Consider the following 22,133-nt stretch of genomic DNA (forward strand, 5'->3'; position numbering starts at 1 on the left):
CCAAGCTGAAAAGTTAATCTGACACGAAAGATTTGAGTGAATCCAATCACATTTTGGGTATGCGCATTACTCGTGACCAAAAGAAGAGGTTGTTGTACCTTTCTCAAAAAGAGTATGTGCACAAGGCTCTTGATCGTTTCAACATGCAGAAGGGGAAGGCTTTGAGTACTCCATTAACTGCATATTTGAAACTTAGCAAGAACGATTGTCCCATATCTCATGAGGGTAAAGTTTCAATGGCTAAGATTCCTTATGCTTCAGCTTGTGGTAGTCTCATGTATGCCATGGTGGCTACAAGACCTGACATTGCACATGCAGTGGGAGTTGTCAGTAGATTTATGTCTAACCCTGGTAAAAAGCATTGGGATGCTCTCAAGTTGATTCTCAGACATTTTAGTGCCACTACAAATAGATAGTTATGATATGATTTGTGGAGAGTCATCCATTTAGGGATTTGTAGATAGATTTATGATATGGTTGTAGAGAGTTCTAAATCAACAACATGTTGGATTTACACATTTTCTTATTCTGCTATTTATTGGAGACCCGTTCTTCAAGACTGTACATCCATTTTTACCATAGAGGCAGAAAATGTTGCATTGAGTGGGGCATGCAAAGAATCTATTTGGCTTGCTCACCTAGTGAAAGATCTTGGATTGGAGGAGTGTACATCAGTTCTTCATTGTGACAATCAAAGTGCTATTGCCATGCCTAACAATCCAATGTTTCATTCCATAATGAAACACATTGATGTGCATGATCACTTTAGTCATGAATGCCTGGCAAACAAGAGCCTTGATTTAGTGAAGATTCTACATCAGAGAACACAGTGGATACACTCACTAAAAGTCTCTCTAGCCATCAATTTCAGCATTGTCGTGAGTTGATGGGCATTGGGTGAAGAGTGGCTCTCTTCCATTCTTGTGGTCTCCCACATTGGCCATCAAGTGGGGGAATTTTAGGTTTAATGGCCATGTGATTGATCGTCCATCACTAACTGCCATTAATCCTAAGTGTACGGCTATGCACTTGTGTGAGCCACTAGCACTAAGTACAATGTGTATTGTGCCTCAGTGCATAGATAGAGAAGAAAGAGAGCGGGCACACACTGTCTAACCCTCAGTCTAACATGTATATGTGTATTGTGACTGCTCAGTCCAACTTGCGTGTGTGGCTATGGTGGTATGTGTGTGAGTGTGCATGTGTGTTCCTCTTCCTCTTCTGATGTGCTCCTGGCTCCTCACTTTCATATATATATCAAGAACTGGGAGAATATGATAGTTCACATCATGCTCATTTCAATTAGAACATTTACAAAGATGAATCGTATTAAAGAAACTCTTGGCTTTGTCCTCTTGCTTATGAAAATGTGGCTCCTTGCAAATAACACCCCCCTTGTCACATTTGCTACTATACTGCTTGCCTCTTTTGCTCCTTCCAATTCGGTCAAAAACACCTAATCAATTGCTTGTTTTGGCGGACCGACCCTCAAACCCCTTCATCCAAGCCTTCATATGAACTAGCACTCCATCTTTAGCAGCCTCTTACACCCTTCAACCACTCATGGTCAGTGGCTCTCTGAACCTGCATGTGTCTCTCTCTATAAAGGGTAGTTCGGCATGCCTTGAGAAGGTCCCCGGCTCTTCTGATCCCATGCTCTCATTGCTCCTTGGTCTTTCACACGGAACCCCTTGGCACCCTTAAAACCAGCGCTATTAGCAAACATTTTTTTTCTTTGGAAGCTTTGCATAAGCATATTAGTTCAGTGTCTGTCTCCTCCCGACTACAGCTCTCGGTCAATTTCAACAGTTTAGATTTAAGCTTATTCAAAGCACTATCAAAATAGTCCAATAATGGTAAGTAATACATAAAATATGGTATCATAATAACCTACACTACCCTCAGTCTAACATGTATATGCCATTCTATGCAATTCCATGGTGCCATTTCACACTGAATCCTCTCTTCCACCCATTGGGTAAGCTGTTAGCAGATACATCTACTCCCATTGGGTACCCTAAGTGCCTGAATACATTACCCCTTGGAATCCCTTTTCCTTTCCATATAAGCTTGTGAAACTAGTCATCAAAAACATCAGTTAATTGTGATTTACCCAGATTCAAGTGCTATCCAACAGCCAATGAGTAGAACCTAAGATAAGACATGCCTTTTCCTATATTACCTGCAGGAATGTTATAGTTTCATCAGCAAATCCGAGGTCCAATACATGTTCAGATCCTACCTTCACTCCTTTGAGACTTCCATTTTCAGCCTGAGCATACAAAAATAAAAACAGAGGATGGGTAGCGACAACAAATAGAGGAGGGTTGAGAGGGCAGCCTTGCCGGATAGATCTTCCAACTCTAACGCATGGTGAGAGTTTCCCATTTACTAGGACCCTAGAGGTAGCTCCTAGTACCAACAGTTTGATACAATTGGAGATTCTATGACCAAAGCCCATTTTCCTCATCACTCTAGCAATGAAATCCCAAAATACTGAGTCAAACGCTTTGGCCAAGTCTAGCTAGGACAACACCATCTTTTGATTACATTTAGGAGTAGCTTTTATCCCCAGCATGACTATGAGAATGTTATCAAGTATATATCTCCTCCCTATGAATCCTGACTAACGCTTGCAAGCTTCATACTTTGTCGATGAGTCCTTCAATCTTCCCGACTTGAATAGTGTAACTACCTCTATCAAAACATGATTAATGTGAGAATTTTTTCTCAATGTAGCAACCTCATCATTCATATCAACAGTAAAGATTAGTAAATCCTTTAAATTATGCTAAATTTTAAAATTACGTCTGATCAAATATCCAAGAATTCCTACTACCCTACTATAAACTTGGGATGTGACCACTTTTTGCAACTTGTATGATGATGACACTACAAGGCCCTTTTGTGATTTATTTCATCAATTGACATTATAAAAAGTCATGACCTCATCTGTAGGGCTTGAAACTTGTTGCACTTATAAAATTGTGAAGATTTTTTTTATTTTTTCCTCTTCAAACAACTCATTGTTATATTTTATTAGCTGCTAATTATAGTAGCACTAGTCAATAGCTTTTCCTTTATTAGGTTTACCACAAGTTTACGATAATTTTTTAAGGTGCCGCAAGAAGCGTGTGCGAGTGAAAGTGCGAGAGCAGAGAGAGAGAGGCCTGCTTTGGGTGGAGCACACAACAACGTTATCTTGTTCCAGCTCCTTATTCTGTTGTATTAAAGAATAAGTGTATACATGGTTAAGTTAGTAGATGGGTTAGTAGTAAGTGGGATGTCCAGCCAGTTGGCCTGAATCCCAACAAACGCCCACTTGAAGGCCAACTCAGCCCAAGTGACTTTCTATGTACAACCATGAAGCAATCTAGTGGCTTCAACCTATACCCATCAACTCACTGCAATGCGTAAACCGCTCCAAAGCTAAGCCTTCCGTCAAAGCATCTGTTGGGTTGGCGTTAGTGTGTTCCTTGACCAAGTCAATGAGCTTTTTTGCCAAGAGATCTCTCATGAGATGATAACTGACTTCAATGTGTTTCAATTTGGAGTGAAACACGGGATTCGTTGCCAATGCAAGAGCACTCTGACTATCACAATATATCAGTGGAGTCTCATCAATGCCAAGATTTCTGACCAAGCGAGATAACCATACAGCCTCTTTACTTGCATCCGACAATGCAACGTACTCTGCTTCCGTAGTGGAAGACGACGTACAATCTTGAGGACATGACCTCCGAGATACTGCTGCTCTAGCAAATATGAAGACATCGCTAGATGTCAATCTTCTATTGTCCACACAACCCACATAGTCTATATTCGCATAACCCATGATGGATGCATCATTGTTCTCAGAGCGTAAACACCTGCGAACCGTACCTTTGAGGTACCTAAGAATGTGCTTCACTGCTTTCCAATGCTTGCTACCAGGATTTTCCATATATTGGCTCACTAATCCCACTCCAAAATCAATGTCTGGTCTTGTGGCCACCATAGCATACATGAGACTTCCCACTGCCGAGGAATACGGTACCTTAGCCATTTCAGCTCGGTCAACATCTGATTTGGGTGCATCTTCCTTGCTGAGTTTCAAGAATGCCTTCATTGGGGTACTCAATGCTTTCCCCCCCTGCATATTGAAACACTGCAAAACTTTCTCAATGTATGTTTCCTGAGATAACTCAAGAATACGACATTTGCAATCTCTTTTGATTCGCTTGCCAAGAAAGTGTGTAGCATCCCCCAAATCTTTCATTGCAAAATTATTGCTAATTTTTTTCTTCAAGTTGGCAATTTCCACAATGGATTTCCCAGCTATAAGCATGTCATCAACATACAAAACTAGAATGCTCATCAAGCCATCACCTAGCTTTCTTGTGTACAAGTAGTGATCCTCTCCACTCTTTTTATATCCTTGAGACCTCATACATGCATCAAATTTATGATACCACTGCCTTGAACCCTGCTTTAAGCCATGAAGTGTCTTTTTGAGCTTACATACTAGCTCCTCACGAGATGCATTGTCCTGAACAAACCCTTCAGGCTGCTGCATGCAAACATCCTCATTGAGATCCCCAGTTGTCTTCACATCCATTTGGACAAGTTCCATGTCCTCAATTTCTACAAGACCAAGTACAATTCTAAGAGTTGTCATCTTGACTATAGGCGAGAAGATTTCATCAAAATCGACTCCCTTTTGCTGTTTGAACCCTTTGGCTACAAGTCTAGCCTTGTACTTTGGATTTGGATCACCTGAGGTAAATTTCTTCTTGTAAACCCATTTGCAAGGTAAAGCTTTTGCATCATTGGGCAGTTCTACCAAGTCCCAAGTGTCATTAGCCAGAATTGAGTTATACTCAGATTCCATAGCCTGCTCCCACTTCACCACATCATCCGTCATCATGGCTTCTTCGTAGCATCTTGGCTCACCGCAATCGATCAACATGATGTAATCAAGACCTGGCTCCAAACGTGCAGGTGGATGAGAGACTCTAGTAGACCATCTCACTCCTTGAACATTGCTATCTCTCTCTCTCTCTCTTTCTCTCTCTCTCTCTCTCTCTCTCTCTCTCTCTCTCTCTCTCTCTCTCTCTCTCTCTCTCTCTCTCTCTCTCTCTCTAGTTCTCCATCTCTCACTCTAGAAAAGGCCTGCCCATAAAGGTGGACTATTCCCAACAAAGGGAGGAGAGACAAAAGAGAGTGGGAAATCTTCACATAATGAAACTATAGAGGGACTTATATTGATTTGAATACCTTATATAAATTAGAGACTTGAAAAACACTCAAAAAATAACAATCTAAATGTGGTACGCCTGCTTAGAACATTCTCATTGCAAGGCCCTCTCTAAAGAATAGAGCGAAGATGAACAAATCGAAAAAAACGGCAAAGCCTCAAAGGTCCATATCTCTTCTCCACAGAGGTTCCACTGGCTGCGCCATGCTCAAAAAAACACCTCAAAAGCAGGCTGCGCCGGCGTGCCCTTCTTTTGGGGTGTTTTTTGACATTTTGTTTTCCTTTTGGGTTGCGCATCTGCAAGTTCAATTTTCAGTCGATTCAATTAGTTTCAGATTTTCAGTTTGTATTGTAGAAATTTTCAGTCGATGAAAGTTCAGTTTTTAGTCGATTGAAGAGACAGCGTTTAGTTCAGATTTTTCAAATTTGTATTGCAGAAATTTGGCCTGATGCTATACTGTGTGTGTGTGTGTGTGTGTGTGTGTGTGTGAGAGAGAGAGAGAGAGAGAGAGAGAGAGAGAGAGAGAGAGAGAGAGAGGCACGGTTAGTAACCCCGGGCTTGGAAGATCGTTTGTTTGTAGATGGTTTGCAGATCGTTTATTGTAGGTTGATCACTTATTTGCTCAGGAATGGTGAGACTTGGCTCGTTTTGCTTTTCTCTTTAGAGTGAATGTGGGCTAGGACGAGGGGGGAACCTAGGGGGGAGCAAGGAAAGGGTCAGGCAGAAGCCGTGGTAGAGGACAGCTTCCATGAATGAGAAGACCTTTTTGTTATAAAATTGCTTCAGATCCTGTTTTGAGTGATATATTGTAGGCATATTAAGGGCGACCTGATGTTGGATGAAGGTAAACAATTGTTGACAACCCAAATTAGGCATATGAGTAATTCCTGAGATTGTTGTTGTTTCTGCTTTTATTAGGCAAAGTGAGGATGCAGGTGTAACAGCAGTGTTGTACAAATCGGGTAAGAGGAAGGCCCTTGAAGACCTGGGCTATGTGGGCGACCAGTGGAGTGATCTTTCGGGATACATACAGATTGTTAACACAAACATTAGAATCTATAAGGGTGGGTCTACTGCAGGACAGCCTAATTGAAATGGTAGCTCCATTCAAGTGTTGCCACATGTGAGTGTTTTGGCCTACATAATTTCTTGGCTCACGTGTGTATTAGCCTGCAAAATGCAAAAAAATCACCTCAAAAGCAGGCCGCGCCGGCGCGCCCTGCTTTTGGGGTGTTTTTTTGAATTTTGTATTTTTATACAGGCTGTTTTTTCGATCGAGGTGAGAGGTTGTTTAGGTGTCCCATTATTTACAGTTGCATTTTCTTAGTGGAATTTCCTCCGCTCAGAAAGACTGCTGCTCTCATGGTTGCATTCTGGACAATCGGCCTTGAATTCCTCCTCCCAAGGCCTTTCCATGAAGCATCATGTGTTGGGTTTGAATTCTGGAGGACTTTCTTTGTTGGACTGCCCCCAAAATACTATCAAAGAGTGGGTGCAGAATTTTCAAACTGAGCAAGTCATGGGAGCTGTGTTTGATGGTATCTGTGCCATTCACCCCATTCTCACAATACACGACAAGTTTGCCAAGATCCTTACAGTTTGAAAGATCCGTATCTGAGCTTCCCCATATCACAAAAACGAGCCCTAAGCTTACCCATCATGTCACACAAATGAGCCTTGCCTACTGAGGTCCTCAATTTGGGACAGCCTACCAAAGTAAATTCACTCAACTCTCTCAACCCAGAAAGTGTGAGTTCCTCCAGCATTTCTGAATTCTCAAAGCCTTTCAAGCTCTGCACCTTCCTGCAGTCAACAACATGCAAGACACGGAGGCTAGGAAGAGACCCTGGCCCAATTATTTCCACCATATTGTGGCAGAGGCACAGATTGAGGGTTGTCAGGCTTCCAAACCCAGTTTTCAGATTCACTCTCTCTAGCCTCTCACACAATAGGACATCAAGGTGTTGTAGCGTGCACGCCGATGAGGAAAGATCTGGAAGCTCTGTAGCAATGTGCAAGTAATGTAGCTGCAAACTTACAACGCTGGCAGACAAAAAGCCCAATTGTCCTTCCTTGAAAAAGGAGGACTGCATTGTCATTTGTTTCAACTATGGGCATCCAACCATGAAGTCTTTCCCTTCCAATAAATACCTCCCATTCCTTTCCTTGCGTCTCCATATTTCACATGATGTGTCTGGATAAAAATATTTTTGACCTGTATACACCCCTATGAGATAACGATGCTTTCTCGTTCTGGAAACATCCCTGAAAAGGAATTGTTCGAGTTTTGGAAGGCAACCCAAATTGAACGCTTCCAAGTGGGGTTCAATAACCGTCAGATCTCGAAGTTGAGGCCATATATCCAGCCTCATGATGCCCGTGTTCTGCAAGTGGATAACCTGCAGGCCCCACTTCCAAAGATCGAGGCTGTCTTATCAAGGAGCCAATCTCTCGCTTCATAAAGGAGGTTTTCAATCACCCTGTCTAACGATGGGTTGCAAAAGATGCGGCACCTGCAGCTCCTATGACTTGATCAGCTTCAAAATACTCTCCTAGCATTGGAGGGACCCTTTAAAGAATCATCCTCCAATGTAAAGGTGGTTATTGACTCAGAATCGCTCCCCTGTTCGACCTCGTTTTGACTTGCAATATTCATCAAGGTCATGTACATTGCAATGTTCAAAATAGGATATTGCTGCTAGTTAGCGGTTTTCGTATCATTTGTATCAGATTTTAGTTGACTGGCCTCAATATTTTAGTGGCTTCTCGTCCATGTTTTTATTGATGTCTCAGAGTAGGATATTCTGTGTCAGATTTTAGTTGACTGGCCTCAAGATTTAAGCTGGCTTTCGGTTGCTTGCTCATGATATCTTGAATCATTTCACATAGCAGAGTTACTTTCATCTACCTTTGCTTAATTATGTACGAGGCCTAATTCTGCAGAATCTAATGGACAATAAAATTCTTTCCAGCTATCTACTGGTGTATGGCATGTTGACTAGCATCCTAAAGTTTTAGCATCTCAGCGGTGAAAGCGAAGTGTTGCCTACAACGTTCATTTCTATAATAATAAAAGTATAATAAAAGCTATAATATATTAGATTATATTGGTGATCATGTCATATAATTTCTTTCTGTTTGAAATGCAATAGCTTGTTAACATATTAGTAGAAACTGCATGTATAAATGCCATTATAAATGGCCTCCAAATTGTAAAAAAACACCCCAAAAGCAGGGCGCGTCAGCACTGCCTACTTTTAGGGTGTTTTTTTCAATTTGTTCTTTATCAATTTGAGATGCTTTTTTTAACAAAGAATTTTTTACTTGTGTCTCTTTGCACTCCTTCGGCTGTTGCTGGGGGTCGTAAGCGATTGAGGAAAACCAGAGGTTCATCTCAACTTAATGTAGACTCAATGCAACACGAGAGTCAAGATGACACTTCATTGCAAAATAATGTCGAGGAAGAGATTGAGAGCCAAAATTTGGATGCTTCAGGGGTTGTTACACTTGATGAAAGGATTGCTCAAGAAGAGGCAAGTATGATGATTGTCCCTTATGTTGTTAGGCCAGAGGTACAATCTGTAGAGCAATCCTATGAAGAGAACAAGATTTACATGGACATGGGAGAGGACATTCTTCAGAAAACAAGGATGTTCAGCTTTCACCATTTTCCACCCATTCCTCTTTGTAGACTCGTTCCTTATGCAAGGGTTAGGGGTCTTCGTGATGATCTTTCGGGCTTGAAAATAGCATTTGCTAGAGAGGGTTATGTGGCATAGAAAGGAGCATTTATTGTGTTGATTTGGACAAGGGACAAAGAAGTTTCAATTGTGGATGAAGCAATACAGAGAGATTGGGATCCTATTTGGCATGAGGTTAACAAAGAGTTTGAAGATGACTCCATTCTTAAACCCGGGGTTTGAAGTTTGAACTTCAGGACCTAATGGGTCACATGCTCTATGTTTGGGAAGGCAACCACCGTACAGTGGCATGGACATCTGCTATTAAATAATTCTTCACAGAAACAAAAGTGAAGCATTGTCGTGTGCTTTGTACTATTATTGACCCTACCAGGGTTAGTGAGATTGCCCTTCTTACAAGTTTACAGAGGATGAACTAGTGAGTCCCCTTCTTCCTCTTTTTAGTTATTATAGTTCTCAAGTTTATTTATGTTTATGTGAATTTATCTTGCTTATGAACATGTAGTCTGAATACACATGCCTTGGTGACCACAACCTTGAGGGATGAACTAGTAAATTGTGCAAATATTTGTTCTGCTGATCATGGGGAGTACCTCAAAGACCTACCTGAGAGAGATAGAATGTTGATTGCACATATCAGAAAGAAGAGTACCAAAGGTGCTGAGCCCTGGTATCCTCTCACACATAGATATCTTGGAAAGCTAGTTTTTAATGTAAGTTTTATGTAGTATATATTTCTAACATGAATTTAGTATTCCTTAATGTAACCTTGTCACAATGGATTTGACTCCTTCCCTTATTTTTCTAGGTGCAAATAAGTAAAGCATTAAACAAGAAGGTTGAAGATGCAAGACTGAAAATGTCAGATGAAGAGCTTCAATTGTTTGAAGAGAAGGAGAATGAGGAGTTGGCTTCAAGATATGGTGATAGGATTGGAAAGGTGAGTCTTTCTCAATGAACAACTGTGTGTGTATTTACTTTGCTTAGATAAATTATTGAATTCATTAAGTTAATTTTAGATCCTTAATATTGTCGATCTCAAGCATGGAGATACTTGGCGGTCAAAGGTATGGTCTCTCAAATGGGGGCCCGAAAACTTTGCAACGCTTGAGAAATTGAATTTATTGGCTTTATGTGATGTTCAAATGGAGTCAAAAATCTTTTGGCTGAATTTGTTGGAGGCAAACAAAGCCACAAGATCTATGTATGGTCTTGCACGAGGGGATCATCTTTATAGACAGTGAGTTCCTAAGATTTTTTTATGATCGTATATATTGCATGGTTTATAGGCTGACAAAAATAATACATGAAATTATTTTTCTTCTTAAAGTTGGCTTAGAAGAGAAGCTGTGCTTGAGAAGATATACCATAAAGCTAAGGAGGTGTTGCTCAATTTTATGGATGTGCCAGGAGGGGTGATTGTCCTTCTTGATCTCTCTCTATTTGACTACTATGAAGAGGTGAAGATAGAGATGAGGACACATTTGTTTCCTCTTCAGGTTCGAGGAGAGCCAAAGGAGAAAAAGAGCAATGATAAACCTGTCAAGAAAGAGGATATGATATTGAAAGCCTCTATTAGGCTACTTTTTAGGTGAAGATGCGTGAATGAATTTACTTGATAGTTACTTTAATTTCATAACGAAGATAAAATCATGTTTTCGATAATTGTTTCATTGTCCATGGTAGGTACTTTGTTTGCTTGCAAGAAAAAGGTCATGTGCCAAGTATTCTAGTAAGGGCAAAGCAATGGCTTTTGACCCTAAATGAAGAGATTTGTATGTACCCATGTGCTATACATCAATGTACACGATGGGAGCTTGACAATTGTCCATGGTGGATAGATCTTGAAGGAGGTCATGTATTGAATAGAGAGAAGGAGCTCTATTCACAAATATCAACCATGGTTCCAAAAGAAGTGGACCAAAGAAAGAGTATGATAATTTGAAATTTTGTATAAGTGATGTTTTGAATCATGTATTATGTCTTGTAATTTTCCTTGTTTTTTTAAATGTAAATATGATTTGTTGGTATTCAATAATTTTTTGTTCTTTATTCGAATGTTGTGTAGATAAACAAAAAGAGAAGCATGTTGAGAAACAAAGGATTGATGTTGAAAGCCAAAAGTCCTTTGATATTTCTCATCATATGGAGGACTTGTAAATAGAGGATTGCACTCAAGGTTTGAATTCCAAGATCCACATCTATTTTGATTCTTTAGTAAATATTTTAATAGTGTTTATATACACATGCACTCACACACATACATACCTACTTACTTGTGTATGTATACATACATATATAAATGTCTCTGTATGCATATCATGTTTCTGCATACATTAGTCTATGTGTGTATGTCTCTCAAGTATCCACGTGATGTCTTTGCATTTATGTGTGCGAGTGTGCACACATACACAAAGACTCTCTCTCTCTCTCTCTCTCTCTCTCTCTCTCTCTCTATATATATATATATATATATATATATATATATATTCTCTATTCTCTTATCCGTATGTGTTTTGAGAGGAAAACCTTATTGATATCATGCTCTTGTGATCCTGAAGGGAATTCTCTTAAAGGTCAAAAGAGGCTTTCCAAAAGAACTACACAATTTCCAAAAGGACTACACAATTTATTTATCTTGCAGCGCATTCTTTGGGATACACACCTCACGTTGAGAATCCCAAAAGCACTGTAGTGGTTGGTGATTACATCATCATTGGAAAGGATTTTGCGGGAGGAAGAAAAAATGATACCTTCTATAGTGTGCACGAGTTCATCAACCAAAATAAGCCTTCAGGGGTTAATTATACAAAGAGAGGAAAAGCTGTGGATTGGGTAGCTGACTTCATTTTCCTTGACTTTCCATTTGGAGGCACTCAAGGTGGTGACGATCCTTGTCCCACTTGGGATTTTGTTTCTGAGGACCATGTGCGCTATGGGTTTGCTTTGGCAGCATCTACTTTGGCAGACTTGGGATGGTTATTGGTGATGGCCTCTATGGCAGGTATTTGTTAAAGTTAATAGTTTAACATTTATGTTTATTTTGGCTTCTACTTATTGAAACTTTTCTAAGACGGTGCAATTATATTATAGGTGATTCCACAATTGGGTGGATTGAGCGCTATGTTCGCGTTTACGATTTGGAGATAGTGAGACGAGTGGTTGTCATTCACCATTCTACATATGGATACAAGGAGATTGGTGGTATTCGCACAGATGTGAGTATAGTGATGATTATATTACGTTAAAATGCTCAAAACTACATGTGTTTCTTAAATTAAGGTTGAATTGGATATTATTATCTTTTGTTGCTAGTGTTCTACGTCAATGCTTTTTATGGTTTGACGTCGAGCTACAGATCCTCTTATTTTCATTGCAGAGAGTACACCCCTCTTTGAGTCCTTCGGCATACATCCTTTAGATACCCTCGCCTATCATTATCTTCCAGATGATTTGCGTGCTTTGGACCCCATCGGGCAGCAGTGGCGTGGGGGACTAGAGAGGAGTCACACATTTTTAGCATGCTTTGTATACATGTACTGTCGTCGAGGTGGTGTGTGCATTGAGATGGGATGTGGTACTGCACCTATTCTTAAGACATGCATGCACACTGGTAGAGTATGTGCATCTATCGATGTGGATACATTCTTGATGACCACGTATGTAGAGCCTCTCCTTTTGGCTTACATGCAACAGAGCAGCCATGACGATGTTAGTAGGCCGCAGGCAGATGATGAGGTGGATCCACTTGTATGTTTCAATCCATATGACTAGTGAGGCCCTTGTCTCTTGAGACTATTACTATTATGGACTTCTTCAAAGTGTGGTTTGTTTTTATGTGATGTTTGGTTTGTATTGCCATGTTTAATTATGCTCTTGTTTTGTCGCAGAGTGACATTTATGTAAAACTCATTGGTTTTGGAACATATTGCTTCAGTTATGCTATGTTCTTGGATGTTATGTTGTTCATATGTTAATCTTCTCCCTTTGTATGGATTTTTTGTTATGGAAATTTATTGCCAGCTCTAGGTAAATAGTAGTATTTCAATATATGCTTATGTGATGTTTGGCTTCTATTGCCATATTTGGATATGCTTTTGTTTTATCATGGCTAGTGACAATATATGGAATACTCACAATTTAGGAAACACATTTTACATTGGAAATGTTATGTATTAGATGTTATATTTGAATATGTTAATTATTTTCCTTTGTATGGATTTCTTGATATGTATTAAGATCTCGTTTGTTCCTTCCATGCAAAGTCAATTGCCCGTGTATGCCGAAGCAATGGCAAAGAGCATGTGTAGAGACAAACGATTCGACATGGAACGGGAAGAGCGCCGCTCCATTCGAAACCTTTACATTGATGATGAATGTGAATCATTGTAAATTACTCTGACATTTTGTTTCATTGATTGTACATGAAATCCTTATTTTCAACTATAATCTGTTATGTCTTTTTTATTAAAAAAAATTAGTATCCAAGAGTGTTCCATTTAAATGTGTATTGTTATTGTTGCAATCTTGCATTCTCTATCTCTCACACTCTCTCTCTCTAGACATGAGATTAGGGTGTATATAAATAAACAATTGATTTAGGCATTCCGTTCGTATTGATCAATGCAGTATGTATCCTCTTGTAGGTAAAGTTCTCTATGTCCTTTTCAAGTAACAAAATCCATTCTTGTCAATATGTATTCGAGAACGGAATAGGAGCATGTATTGAAGTGACTCATACCACCTTGTCTAATAGGAGTACCCTTCCGCCAAGACCTACTCGGAAACTAGGATCGCTCGGAGAACGGTAACACTCACGACATCAACATACGAGAGAACAAGGTAATAGATCATGGCTTTCTCTCTCGCTTAGCAGATGATATGGTTGTAGAAGAAGTCCTCGAAGAGCAAGCAACGGTGGTCGAGCAATCCGATTTACTCTCACCCGAAGTGATTGAAGATAAGCATCATAGGCTATGGGGCATAAAGATTGGCATGGTGAGTCAGGTGTAGAGTGCGTGCCATTTGAAGGACCTACAATAGACTGTATGCTTGAGAAGCAGGTAGGTTTGGCTATGCAAGAAGCAGTGATAGTGAAAGACAGGTTTCCAAAGGTGGGTGTTATGCTATTGATAGACATGCTTTTGAAAGTTTCTTTACAGGTAGTTTTGCACGGCTTGCAAAGCTCACGTGATGAAAGGTATGCTATGGAGAGCTCTCTAGCAGGTGAAAAAATCATGGTGTATGTTGCAGATGCTTCACAGGTTGGTTTACATGCTTGTTTCGTATATGAATCCGGTGTATGGATACAGGTTGTTCAAGATCGATGTTATGCCAAGCTGCACGACAGGCTTGTTTTTGGGTTTATAGGTGCAAAAAAATGGTTGATTATGCATGTACTACGGACGCATGGCTCTGCTCAATGCCATGTATCCGATCCTGGCGGAGTTTGTATCACAGTTGGGAGAACCTATGGCGTTTCATTTGATCCCGGGGATTCTATAGCTGATAAAATCTCTCTCTCTATCTATCTACTACTTTTCTACATACTAAGTATCACCCGTACAATTGGCGGCCTTCCCCTGCTTCACATCCAAACCCCGTTGTACATTGAACCACCACCACTGCATGCCTTCTTTTATGCACACGGAAATGGCCCTCCGGCCACCTCTCCTACTTGGAAACTCATCCCATCCTCAGTCCAACGGGATGCTACCCCTCCTGTGGCACACTCCCCTGCCCCTTGCGACAGCCTCTCGGCCCTGCTCGCCTCAAAGAGACCTTGAGATCCTTGCTGGCATCTCCTGACTTTCATGCACTGGGGGCACTACACATGGTTCACTTCTTCAACCCCTCCATAGCCTGCACGTCAACCACCCCCCTTGTGCTCTTGACTCCTCTGTCATACCGCCCCTGAAGCCGACTCCTCAGATGGTTCCACCTGCATGCAGCTCGTCACCACCTTTTCTCACAGGCAGCTTCCAGCCCCTCGCCACCCCTACATTTGGCTCTCTCAACCCTCTTGTGGTGCTGCCCTGTAGTAGCAGACCCACCACCCTCCAACTCCTTGGTTTGATGGGCTGCAGCCCTCATGGCTTCTGCACCAGCTCGGTCAAGCTCCCTCTACAACCCCTTCATGCATGCCCCTTGACAGCCCTATCAAACCCCGTTGGCCTCTGTCCAAAACTGGCCGCCCTCCTCCAGTAGGTCCTCTCGGGCCTGCTCGCCTCCAAGCCTAGCCTTCCAAGTCCAGTTCGGCCTACACTCTCATGGGCCTTCAACTGGTAGCGCTTCTTACTCCCGACTCCGCTGGCCTTGATGGCTCAGGTCTCCCCTTCAAGTGTAGTGCCGCCCCTCATGCATGGCCCTCCCTTCTCTTTTTGGCGAGTTGACTGCCCCTCCATGTCATGTAGCATCACTTCCTTGCCTTGGAGCTCACAATAGTGGCTCATGCTGTGTCCAACTCGATGCACCATCCAGATGGCACCTGCTGTTTATCACAAGAAGACCGTTTTTGCATGCTTTATAAAAAGCATATGTGTTTTTGTTTCTAATTGATTTGGCTAGCATTCTCGTGCAAGGTGACCGGTGATCTATTCACTTCGAGCTTCGCCCGGTTATGTCGATGCCAATGTTGTACTTGGTGGTAGGCATGAGAGTTTTGATACCGATCATGCATAGATGTCTTTACAACGGTAGTCCCTGGTCGACGAGATCGAGGTCGATCCTAGTCCAAAGAGACGAGTTGGAGTACCCCTTTTTCATGGCCTCGCCATAAGACATGTATAAAGAGGGCTAGGTGTATTTGACGCCGTGTTGGTAGTCTTGGGTCAACTTTTGACTTTTTATGCACAGTTAGTGGTTGATGCGCCTGTCTTATGCTTTGAGAGCATTACTTTTGATGCGTTATTGATCTCTTGTGACAGCTTTGGACTGAGATGCTGTCAGTTTTTCTAGGGAAACTCTACCGAATTTTATCCAGAATTACCAGTGTTTATTGCCATATTATCTTTAGCTTGTAGCCATGTCATCTAGTGGTGAAAAGGATATTTACAATATCCGGAAATTTGATGGGATGAATTTTGATATCTGGAAAGAGCAGATTGAAGATGTTCTTATACAAAAAGGCCAGTTGGATTCTATCATGGAGCGCCCAGAGGGCGAGTATATAGATGTTGAGTGGGAGAAACTTGATACTAAGGCCTGTATCACCGAAAGGATCTCAACATTCGAGAATCCCCCAGCTCAAGAAAACCTCACGCTATTGACCCTCACAAAAGGTTATGCAGACTAGAAACCAGCCCAGTCTCAGAAAGGGCCTCCGAACTAAGTCTCAAAAACAGTCGGGACTGCCAGAAACAAGCCAAATCGGCTCCACAAAAGGTACATATGGCAATTTCCGCAACTCAACGTACATCCACTGTCAACAATACTACAAGGTGCAGTATATGCGCTCAAACAGGCACCACACAAAATATGCAAGCAGTAAACAAATCCCTGCGGGGAGTAAAACCGCTCTCGAAAGAGCTCAAGCACTGTCGAAAGTGCCAAAACAATGCATATCCGCATCAAATACTCCCACTCAAATCTGTGTTGATGCAAAATACTACAACCTGTAAGAAACCTGGATGTCCTGTATGTATGCAAGAACCTATGAGGAGATGGATGTCTGAAAAATCCAAGACAATGTCGATGCCGAAAAGTGCTCATAATCAGCCCATAAACACCATCTCAATAGCACATAATAGCCATAAAGTGGCTATACACAATCCCAAAATAGTCTCTGATCAACCTGCACCCGTGTCCTATACCTGTACCTTTATCTGTAGCAAAAGTGGAGTTGAAAAAATACAACTCTTGAAGCGTATCTCTAATGAAGCTTTTGACTGCACGAACAGCTTCAAGAGGGGGTAAAACCCTAGACCACCTGATGGAAACGCTCTCGGAACGCTGAATTTGCCGATGCCGAAATAAAAATCCTATTTGCACTTTTGAAAGTGCACGCACGCGGATGCAAAAACGGCAAGCACAAACCATGCTTTGATACCAGTTGAAGGTGCCACGGGAAGCGTGTGCAAGTGCAAGTGCGAGAGCAGAGAGAGAGAGAGAGAGACCTGCTTTGGATGGAGCGCACATCAACGTTATCCTGTTGCAGCTCCTTATTTTGTTGTATTAAAGAATAAGTGTATAGATGGTTAAGTTAGTAGATGGGTTAATAGTAAGTGGGATGTCCGGCTAGTTGGCGTGAATCCCAATATTGATTGCACTTCACCAAATGATTTTGATAATGCTCTTCATTCTTATATTTTTTTATTTTGCCAATTTTCAACTTGTTTATTGGCTAAGATTACAAAAAATTGATGCAGACCATAATGTTACACAGTCAGATAAGTCTTCTCCTTGTTTCATTTTGCAAAATCATTTTAGAAGCTTGAGTGATCATATACTAGCCATGTTCTGCCAAATTCTATGATATCTTCCCTGCTTCTTATCAATCAAATATCTAAACTAATCTACACCTTACTACATAGTCGTGAATATACTCACTCTCTCATACAAGATCGTGCCACACTCCCAAATATATCTACTAATACCATTTAAAGAGACAATACAACTCTCTCTATACACACCCACCAGTACATGTATTTTCAAGTAGTTTATATCCTCTAGGTATGTACATCAAATACATCACTACTCTTTTTCATATTTTTTTTGTCTGTATTATTTTATACGCACTTCTCACATGTTGGCTCCTGCTCACGTTGAATGACACTTCTCACATGTTGGCTCCTGCTCACGTTGAATGACATTTTTGGTGGAAATGATCTTTTGTTAAGCATTGTATCTCCTCACATACGTGCAGGTATTTTGGATTCATGAAAAGCAGTTTGTAAGTACTTTTCTATACTCCATAGTGGTGTCAAACGAACATTAATTATTTTTCTCGATCTTTTATGTATTTTCTGGTCCATTGGTCACATGCACATAGATTTGCCAATTTAGGCAATGTGTCAATGCTCATTGTAGACGATAGAGATAGTCTCAACAGGCGGTAACTGTCTCCTAGAAGCCAAACAGTGGACCAACCACCCAGTAATTACCATGAAGATTACCAAAATAGCCTCAAGAGGCTATAAATAGGACCCACTACATTATAATCCGGTTGATTGTACTTTGGGCTGCTTGTACATTTGACTTCTTATTCCTAGTCTATTGGTTCTAGTCTTTGAATCTATTCTTGAGTTACAATCTCTTCACTTGTAATTCTACTCTATAAATCATTACTACAATAGTGAATGAGGCTTCAGTCTGTTATACCTTGTACTCGTTCTCCATAAACTCTGAATCTAAACTTGAAACACTCTTCCAGTCATTCCGTCTATTTCTAGTCCCAGTAGAGTATTTCAGTTCAGTTAACTATTCCAACTCAGTTCCATATTCAATTCCAATTTCATTGACTGAAATGACGACTTCCAGTAGCTATAAATTATAACATTGGAATCAGCTATCTAAAGAGATCAGCTCCAATTCCATTTTGGCGATCACAGTGGCTAGAGCTGTTTACTCATTGACCAGAATGCTTCTCCCAGTTTGAATTTTCAGCTGAAGATATGGCACCCAAAACCAGTCGTGGTCGTAAACCATCCTACCACGTTGACCCTATCCCTGAGGAGTCAGAAAGAGATTCTGATCCTAAGACTAAACCAAGGACTAAGATTGAGGCTCCAGAGGAGCATAGTCAGGCTGATGAGGCTAAGGGCTCTCAGCACTCTAGTCAGTCCAGACGAAGAAGGGTGGAGACAGAAGAACGCAAGGCTAGGAGTTCTTAGACCACACATGGAGATGAAGGATCCAAAGGCAATAAAGGTAGCCGCCACAGTTCCAGCAGAAAAGCCATGGAGGAGACTGAAATTGAGACCGCAAAAGAAATTGACTGGGATGCAGATACAGACCATTACAAGAAATCTTCAAAAAGGAGTCAGGTTCTTAAGGTGAGACGAGACAGAATGATGCTGATTGACATGGTTACACCTTGCAATAGGACTAGTCTTTGAAGTTCTTAAAGTCGAAAAGAATGTAGCAGGGCATAATATCTTTCGTTAGCACGATTTGAAAGATTGTTGAATAGTCTATAAAAAAAAAGCTTATACGAATGAGTTGGGATATTAAGAGAGAACATATATTCGTTTTTTTAAATAATACACTAAAGACGGATTTGATAAAGATTAATGAATAACAGATAGTCTGTCTATGAACAGTAAAATTGAGATTTTCATTAATATCAATGTTTTATATTTATTTGTTTTAGCTTAAAATGCATGGGTAGGCTTAAAATAAGTTGTAAAAGTAGTGGAGATCCAAAAATAGAGGTTTTATGAGTCGCGACCTAAAAGTTACGTTTTGAGCCAAAAAGAGATGTTTTTCGTAATTCTGTTCGCGTTACCTTGTAGACTAGACCTATTCTCGTCGTTTTGAGTACCTGGATTGCTTTGTGCTGAGTTCGTTTGTAAAAGTTATGATGAAAACAAACAGAAGGCAGAAGCAGTGTAGTGTACACAGGGACAGACAGACATACAACATCATACAGTTCTCCCTGCTATCAACCAAGAAGTGGATTGTTTCTTTATGGTAGAGTATGGCAATTGAGATTATGAAGGTATATAATTATGCTTTTTTACTTTGATTATCATGTTGAATTGGTTGCACGAGTATGTTCTTTTGGCTATTTTGTAGGCGATGTAGAAATCAATGTGTGAAACAGAATCTGTGCAAAGTGTCATGATAGAAATCTAACCTTTACGGATCGCTTAGCGATCACGTTCTTATATTATTCTCGCAAGTATACTTGGTACGAAAATCGTGCAGGCCTTTCGAGGAAAAGAAGGATAAAAGCACGACGGGTGGTGCGTTTGGGAATCATTCACCGATCTCTTCTTCTTCGAGTGCGAGTGAGAGTGAGAGTGAGAGTGAGAGTGCGAGTGCGAGTGCGAGTGAGACGCTGCATGCAAGCGAACTGAATCTCGGGGGTGGTCGGGAGGTTTGAGCTCCGTACAACGGAGTGCGCCCATATATTTTGCTCCTCTGTTGTATCAAACACTATCAATACAAAGATTTCTTCCTCTATTTTGCTTTCTATCTCTATTATTCGATTCCCGTGACACACCTCTTTATTAAAAATTTATTTTCCAGTGTTCAAGGGTGGGAAGGAAGATGACCCGGATGTTCATATCCAAGCCTTTGAATAGTATGCTGTGCTGAAAAACATTGATGAAGATGACTGGGAGGAATACTTTCCTCAAACATTAAAGGAGACAACAAGGAAATGGTACTACCATTACCCAGCTTGCCAACTCAGATCATATAACAATCTACTCAAAGCTTTCCAATTGGAATATTTAGATAACAGAGGAGATAAGGATATCCTCTGTGAATTGGATAAGATAAAGCAAAGAAAATTATCAGTCAGAAGTTATGTTGAGAAAATCAAGGAAAACAGAAAATCAGAAAAACAATTGCAGGCATGGTTATTAAATGGTTTCTGTAGTAAGAAGGTTCCTGCACCAACAAAGAAATTTAATGATCTGGTGCAACTAGCCCTTGAAGATGGAACAGTAGGCTAAGGAGGAAAGGAGTCATAAGAAGAGGAGGTCTAGTGGTAGCGTACTTTTACTGAGAATTTTGATTCAAATAGGACCTCCAGTAGTTCTGAAAGCAGCTTGGATGAGAAGAGCTAAGAAGGGGTCTTGGTCTAGAAAGATTGATGAGATGGCCCGATAGATTGTTGAAATCGGCCATACCAAACAAGCAGTAAGTAGAGTGGAAATCTGGTGTTCAAAGTGTAAATCATAAAGATCATGTATCCAATGAATGTCCACAGTGTACCTATTGCAAAGCTTACGGCCATCTATGGAATAACTCTGGCATTCACATTCATCATTTTAAGAAGAGGAAAGATATGTCTATGGTTGCATTTACGAATGCTCAACCAGTAAAAATGGAGACTACCAGTGTATCCCAAGAAGAGAAATCAGGTGTCATCTGTGCTGGTACGGGGCGCGACAGATACCAAGGGGGTACAGGCCAGGGCCGAGGTCGTGGGAATTTCTAGAGTTGAAGTATGAATTTCTATACTTGTGGTAAGTATGGTTATTTTGCGGCTTAGTGTCCAGAACCACTTGTTACTGCGGCTACTAAGGCGCAGGCCCCAGAACGAGTTCATGTACGAGTAGTTACACGTAGCAAACGGGTAGTTATTGAGGAAATCTCAGATAACCCAGCAAAACCAGTCAATCTTGAAAGTAGAAAACGGGCTCAGCAGAGAGAGGTATGGAAATCCAAGGGTAAAGAAAAGGTGGTTGATGAATGATAGAAGCAGAGAGAATTGGCAGCAAAAATCACAAAGAATTTAGCCAAGAAGCTACCATAGCATTCTGATACTTAGGTCATTCAGAAGATACCAGCCAACTCTTCTGAGAAAGCACAACGAGATCAGTCAAGGTCTTGAACACCCGAGACCATGTTGCCTGCAGTGCAAGGACTGATGGAAGAACTAGGGACTGATAAGGGAGCTGAGGAGTCAACCAAGAGAAAAGGCACAGGGCATAACCTGTTACTTCCAAATGATCAGGAAAAAGAGGAATGGAATTTAGGTTCTAAGGAAAATCTTAGATTGATCAAAGTCAACAAACATCTGAATCCTAAGATGAAAGCGAAAGCCCGACATATGTTCCAGCAGTACGAGGATGTGTTCGCATGGGACCATACTGATCTTAAAGGAGTAGATACAGAGGTATGTCAACATTGGATACCATTGAAATCAAATGCTAGACCAGTATGGCTGCATGGATACCGAATGAATCCAGATTACGCTAAGAAGGTCAAGGAAGAGATTGATAACCTTCTAAAGACTGGGTTCATTACTGAAGTAGCTAGTAGTGTGACTGGTTGTTCCCTATTGTGGTGGTACCCAAGAAAAATGGAAAGCTTAGAGTGTGTGTGGATTATAGGAAGCGAAATGCTCAAACAATTAAGGATCCCTTTCCATTACTCTTCACGAATATGTTGCTTGATGAAATTGTAGGATATGAGATGTATAGCTTTATGGATGGTTATAGTGGCTATAACCAGTTACAAATTTCTCCTAAATACCATAGTAAAACCACTTTTATTACTTAGTGGAGAGCATTTATGTATC

The 22,133-nt window shown here is 40.8% G+C and overlaps 2 pseudogenes; one reads left to right on the forward strand and one right to left on the reverse strand.

Annotated features, from left to right (window-relative positions):
* Positions 1 to 6,597: 6,597 nt before the first annotated feature.
* LOC147441707 (uncharacterized) lies at positions 6,598 to 7,363 on the reverse strand (annotated as a pseudogene).
* A 1,287-nt stretch (positions 7,364 to 8,650) lies between these two features.
* Positions 8,651 to 21,443, forward strand: LOC147441708 (uncharacterized; annotated as a pseudogene).
* Positions 21,444 to 22,133: the final 690 nt, after the last annotated feature.

This window comes from Adiantum capillus-veneris, chromosome 15, assembly GCF_014529385.1.
Source record: "Adiantum capillus-veneris isolate H3 chromosome 15, ASM1452938v2, whole genome shotgun sequence".
In the NCBI taxonomy this organism is placed as follows: Eukaryota; Viridiplantae; Streptophyta; class Polypodiopsida; order Polypodiales; family Pteridaceae; genus Adiantum; species Adiantum capillus-veneris.